We start from the raw sequence: 7166 nt of genomic DNA, 5'->3' as shown, positions 1-7166 counted from the left end.
AATATGACAGTGCTAGGGTGTCCCTATAACCAGCCTCTCCAAATGACACACTGATTACACTTTCTAACAAATTACTACTCTACCTATGAAAAGTTATTCCCTTATTATACTTCCTCTGTGTACATCTGTATACTGCACAAGCCAGCAATGTTTGAAAATATAAGTGAGATAAATAAAAAAAAATGCTACCAACATTATAAGAATTACAACATGGATGCAGCAGCTCATAGGTTACCATTTGCTTACTTTGTTGAAGGAGAAACAGAGACTAATCTATTGGCTTCAACTTTTCATCCCGTCTCCCTCCATGATGTAGCCTCTGCAGCAGCTGTGAAAAAAAAAAAAAAAAACGCGGGGCCGCAGCAGCTTTCAGGCAAGTGCTGTCTGCTCTCCTGGTCCTGTGCCCCCGCTGACATCAACTTCGAGTTCCGGGGGCAGAGGACCGGCAGAACTGACCTGCGGCTCCGTGTTTGCTTTGTTGTTGTTTTCCCGCCGCTGCTGCATTGGGAAAAGCAGCAGCAGTGGCGGCGGCAGTAAGAAAAAACAATTCCTCATCTCAGCGGGAGACTTTCCCACTTTGGCAGGAGTGCGGAAGATGGCCCACTGAATGCGGCAGACTTGACAGGTCTGCATAGGCATAGTTAATATGGGGTCCGAAGCATGGTGCTCATTATCATAATGTTGCCACTTCTGGACAAGACATTATTTTTTACTTTTAACTGCAACTTTCGGATGTACCTGAGTAAAAGTGGTAAAAATTGGGGAAATTATTACTTCAGTAAAAGTAGCAAATGTTATCCTGTACTTGTTTACAAATAAAGGTGACAAAATGTTTACTTAAGTACAGTAACTAGTTACATTTACTTAAATACTATACAACACTGTCGATGGTGATGGGAATGATGACAGAATTCAAAAAGGCATGGGATATGCACAGAAGATCCCTCTATGAGAAAAAAAAAAAAAAGAGAAAGAGCATGGGAGGAGGAGTAACCACTGAATGCCAGGTACAACCCTAACAACAAATGAAGCTGGGTTACTTGCACAGAGAAGACCCACCCTTTTTCTGCTATAATTTATTGTGTTACTATCTTCGTTACCTTCTAATCATCCATCCATCTTGCCCTCGGATTTTCTCTCCGGCTCCTACATTTTGCCCTTGAGACTGTCATTGGAATTCTTTTATGATTGTGAGGCAGTGAGGGACAGTACAGATGTCCCTAGATATACTACTTCATGGGGAGCTGCAGTTCAGCTACCTTGCAGCAGTTGGCGCTAGACCTGCTGTTAGAGGCTGAATTTTAGAGCTACTGTAGCAGTGCATTATGGGAAAGTTAGACTGGCCAGGAGGGAGTAGCTTCACCGTGGCAGGAAGCTAAAAGCCCTTGGACAGAGCCAGTGTTGCCAGGTGGGCGGTTTCACCGCCCAATTGGGCGGTTTTCCGCGACCCGCCGCAGGAAATTTTTGCCCGTGGCGGGTTGCGGTTTTTGGGCTTCTTTTTTGTATTTTGGGCGGTTTTTAGGCGGGTTTTTCGGCCGCGGGGGCGGGGTTAGTGACATTTTGGGCAGGGTTAGTGATGTTCTGGGCGGGGCTGATGAGGGGGGAGGGGCCGATGACAGCAGGGGCGGGGTTGATGACACGAGGGTGGGGGTGTCAGGGGCAGGGTTTGAGTTTGGGCGGGTTTTGGGCTGGATTTAGGCTGGTTTGGGTGGGAAAAAAATTTTCCACCTGGCAACCCTGGACAGAGCAGAACAGGAGGACGCCCTAGAGCTCCATTGTGTGACCTGAATTAGTGCATTTAATTGTGATCTGGCTGAGGTAAGCCATGAGGACGTGTAATTGCTGTGTGTCTGTGGTAAGCCACTGTACTTGTTGAACTGAACTGAGAGACAAAAAAAAAAAAAAAAAAAGAGGACACAAAAAATAAATCTGGTTGCTACCTTTGCTAAAGAAATATTTAATTTCAGCAAATATGTAAATGGCATTTATTTAATGAAAACACAAACAGTGACTGACAGTACAGCAGTAGATAATTTATTTTTCAAAATCTTACAAAATTGAGTTTGGCCAAGTCTGCGCCCAAGCGTACTTATCAGAAGAGCAGATATCTATCCCTCAACAACTCTGTCTGGCTTCTGAGATACCTGTGAAAGTTTTTGCATGACATATGCTTAAAGGTGTGCTGCATGAACAAAACCCCTTTGACACAGATTCAACCAGCAGGGAAACAGAGAGGAGATCAGCAATGCCTTGCTCTCTCTTTGGTACCCCCATGTGTGTCCAGACTGACTAATAGGCTGGAGATGTTTTTTCTAATTATGTAGGTAGATGTATTGGTCCGAGGCACATAAAAGAGAGAGAGGACATTTTCCTAAAAATTAAAAAACCTGGAGGACATATCTGAAGAAGTCCACAAGGAGGATGTATGGTAACCCTAGCATTGTTATTACTGAACTAAACTGTGCAAGTGTGTTGGAGGTCAGGTGGGAGTCAGACTCGACCAGCGAAGTAGAATTGAACAGTAGTTGGGGCAGAAACCCCACCACAACGGACTATTTGGCCTGCTAGTCAGAGGCCTACCCAATTGATGTTAAGGGTCTTGTTTGTCTGCTTTTTGGGCGAAGGAAGCTGCTTAATTTCACAAATATTTTTAAATTTCCTTTCTGTCCTAAGATTGGTGACTCTCTGGCCCTTTGTTCCACAGGCTCAAGGAACTGAGCTTGATTGCATGGTGTTTTTGGTTCTGGCAATATGTTAGCTTTAAGATCACTTTTTCACGAAAACATATATTTGAATTTGATATCATGTCCTGCTTATTCATGCAGGGCTCTTTTTTTTTTTTTATTGTGGTGGTGGGGTATGCTTTGAACTTAATTTTAATAGTGAACAATAACTGTGGAGATAGTGTAGACATTTTAGAAAAGTAGAAGCTGGTGCAGTTTAACCTGTCATCACAAACAGTGGCGTAGCTAGGGGGGTGCAAGGGGAGCAGACACTTCCCCAAACACATTTTTAGAAAAAATGGTGCCTATACGCCACATGCCAATATCTTTCTCTGCCTCCTCCCCCGTCCCGCGCAAGTCTTGCATCTTCTCCTGTCTCTTCTACCCACTCTCTCCCATCTGTGTGGTAATTTTTACAGCCCTCAAGTCTTCTCTCTCTGGGACCAGCGATTGACACAGCCTTCTGCCAGCGTCAGGGCCTCTCAGGCGTGTCCCACCTCTGTGGAAAATGGGAAGCTGCATTACAGTAGGCGGGATGTGCCTGAGGAGAGGCTCCGACGCTGGCAGAAGGCTATGTGAGTTGCCGGTGCTGGAGGGAGAATGCTTCAGGGCAGTGAAAGTGACCACGTGGACAGTAGAGAGAGGGCGAAACACAAAAGATGTAAGGCCGAGGGGGGGGGGGGGGCGGTGGAGAAGGGAGAAAGAGCTGCCCAAGGAAGTTTAATACCCAGGAGTGGAAGTCAGCCTATCTAGTCCATTGTAAGCAAGGAAGCCAGTTTGGTTAATCTGTTTCCACTCCCCCGCGCAGCCTTCATTACCGTTCACTCGAAACAAAGCAAGCAAACGTATGAGCTGCTGCATCCACCTTGTAATTTTTTTTATTGTTGGTCCATCTGTAACAAGTCTAAAGCTATTTCAGTTGGATAGGCAGTTCCTTAAAAGCCGGAGGAAAAAAGAAATAATCGAATATCCTAGTGGTTAGAGCACCGGTCTTGAAATCCAGAGGTGGCCGGATCAAATCCCACTGCTGCTCCCTGTGATTTTGGGCAAGTCACTTAACCCTCCATTGCCTCAGGTACAAAACTTAGATTGTGAGCCCTCCTGGGACAGAAAAATATCCAATGTAACTCACCTTGAGCTACTCCTGAAAAAGGTGTGAGCAAAATCCAAATCCAAAAACAGCTTCAAAAATTATTGTAGGCAGTAGAAACTGCAATTATAAACTCTATAGGGTGAGCTAATTTTTCTTCACTGTTCTATACAATACATATTGTATAGATTTCAGTGAGAATATCCTGTTTCCTGATGAGTTCATCTTTTGTTGTAATCTGCCTTGGGAAGCCTGTTATAAAGGTGATAGAATATTTTGAAATTAAATGGAAGTAGAATTAAACTCTCCTTTCATTGGGGCACACGTAATCACATCTTCATCTATTTTCTTTTAGATTCTAAGTTTTTAAATTTTACTTTTTTTTAGATACACAAATGGATTATTCTGTTTTTGAACATGTTTCAGGGGCAAGTGGTTTTAAAAAGTCAAAATAAAAATACACATTTTGTTTAAACTTAAATGGGCTATAAGCCCCTAATGCAGTCCATTGGTTTTCTTATATTTTGTGCTTGTGATGACTTAACTGTGCCAAAACTGAAAACTCTTATCTCTATCTGGTCGATAATAAAAGGAACACTATCCACCCTAAAAGGTTGTTTTGTGGCTGTGCATGGGGAATTGTGATATTGAATAAATAAATGTATGTCTGTGTCCTTAGTCATGCATCCTACGTTTATATAATCCTTTCAAGAAATCCAGTTAATCATTTAACATTAGTGGAACATAGCCACAGAGGCATGTTATGGCCGTGTTTTTAATATGGTAATACTAGGGCCCATCTAACGAACAGGTTATTTTGAGTTAGTCTTCACTGGACCAAACTTGCTTTCCTTGTGCCATCACTATCCAGCAGGATAGGCAGTGTCTTAAAAGGTGGAGGCTAAAGAATTTTTTTTTTTTTTTTTTTTTTGTTACCTTTATATCACACATTATCCCAAGCAAAGTCAGATTCAGTGTGGCTTACATTTGAAAATACGGTGGGATAGAAAAATAGAATTCAGTTATATCATAGGAACAAATAGATGGATATGTCTGAAAAATTTAACAAAGTTGAGATTAGCATATATACCCAACTGGGCATTTAAAAGTTTGTCCTTTAATGATATCACGTTCAGAAATCATAGCCACAAGTAAAGACAGTTATTCAAAGATTATCACATGCACACACCAGAACAGGTATCCATCACATTACAAAAGTAAACAACTTCTACAGAGTACATCCAAATTTTAATTTCCTTATTTCCGTGTTCCAAAATTCCAGACAGCAGATGTGCAGATCAGCAGGACCCAAAGCAGTCCAAAACAAGTAAAGTCAGAAACAACACAGTTTACACCTAATTGTTCAACCACCCTTAGGATTCACCTTTGGATTTAAAAAGCAAACCATGTGTATGTAAGATCTGGATAAACAATCAATGTTTAAAGCAAATGCCCATATGTAATAAGTGGTAGCAATAATAAAATAATGATGGAATATTCACATAGCAGGCAGACTGAGCCTACAGATTTATTTTTCCACTGAACATAATTAACTTTGTATGAACGTGGTGGCTAATAGTGTGCTGAACTGCACAATGTTGGCATATTTAGACAGACTCTGGACCTCTGCATGAAGGTAGCTCTGCCCTCATTATTCAATATCTGTCTTTTAAATAATAGTAATAAAAATATCAAGTGCATTTTGCACTTTTATAATGTACATCTGCAATCCACAAAACAAAACAAAAAGACAGCCATCTTTTTCTTTTGATGTAAGCAAATGAAAAAATAAATAAAATGCTCCAAGGTTTCAACCTAATTCATGTTTAATGTGGGATATAAATGTAATAAATAAATAAATAGATAGAAACTCTCAATGTTGAGCACCTGATTCTCATAACATGTCGTCTGTTTTAGTGGCTTTTACCAGGACTGTCCCTATAACCAGCCCCTCCAAATGACATGCTGATTACGATTTATAACAAATTACTACTCTACCTGTGAAACGTTATTCCGTTATTATACTTCTTCTGTGTACATTTGTTACTGCACAAATCAGCATGTTTGAAAATATAAGTGAGATTAAATACAAATGCTACCAACAATAAAGAGTGACAACGTGGATGCAACAGCTCATAGGTTTGCTTAGTTTTGAGAGTAGGGCGATGACAGCTGGGTGGGAAAGGGGAAACAGAGACTTGCCTAACTGGTTTCAACATTTTGACATCACTTGGTCTCCTATTAAACCTCCTTGGAGTTGCCACAGGATGGACCGTGGGAGTAGGCCAGGGAGATATGTGGCCCCAAGGTCAAGGAAGAAGGTTAACTTGGGGAGAGAGAAGGATATAGTAAATGCTTGGCAGGGAACGAGAAGGACACAGAGTCAATACTGGACAGGGAGAGGGTAGGGTCATTGGAATGCAAAGAGGCAGTGCTGGAAAAGGAAGAAATTGAGACACGGGTACTACTGAAAAGGGGGAGAGATGGGGGCTTGTTCTGAAAAGGGGATAGGGACACAGGGGCACTACTGGAAAGGGGGAGAGATAGGGGCTTGTTCTGAAAAGGAGGGAGATAGGGACATAGGGGCAAAACTGGAAAGGGGGGGTAAGGAGATAGGGACACAGAGGGGAGGAGGAGATACGGGCACCACTGGCATGAGGAATGGTAATATGGGGAGAATGGTGAAAAAGGGGGAAGATGGGGAGAAAGAGGTAATGCTGGAAAAAGGGGGAAGATGGGGGACACAGGGCAATGTTAGAAAAAGGGAGAGATGGGAACACCAGGAGGGCAAATACTAGAAAAGGGGGAGATGAGGAGACCAGGTAGGCTTGTGCTGAAAAAGGGGGGAGATGGGGACACAGAAAGGGCAGATGCTGAACTTGGGGGTAGGATAGGGACAAGGGACACAGAAGGGAGATACTGGACAGGACAAATAGTGGTGCAGAGGAAAGAAGGATGGTGCACTTGGAGACATATGTCAGGTGGGCAAGAGACTCTGTAAAGGCAGAAGAAACAGAAAAATGGAAAAGAGACAGTGGGACCAAAGCAAATGAGAAAATAAATTGTTCAAACAACAGTAGAAAAAAGGTATTTTATTTTTAATTTGATATTAGGAATATGACAGTATTTAAAAATGCACATCTCCAATATCTTCAAATTAGCAACCCTGCAGGGGTCCGAGTGCATTTTCTTAAGTCATTTTGGATGTACTGCAGCACAGATTTTGATGGGTAGAATCAGGGACTGCAAATCCCACATGAATTTGGGATGCGAGTTCATACTAGGACTGGTTGAAAAATCTCCCTTCTGGAACTGGATCACTTGGCAGCTCTATACACAGCTATTTGATAGTG

This window comes from Microcaecilia unicolor, chromosome 4 (assembly GCF_901765095.1).
Source record: "Microcaecilia unicolor chromosome 4, aMicUni1.1, whole genome shotgun sequence".
NCBI classification, from domain to species: Eukaryota; Metazoa; Chordata; class Amphibia; order Gymnophiona; family Siphonopidae; genus Microcaecilia; species Microcaecilia unicolor.
The sequence above is the reverse complement of the archived record's forward strand: the minus strand, read 5'-3'. Positions refer to the sequence as shown.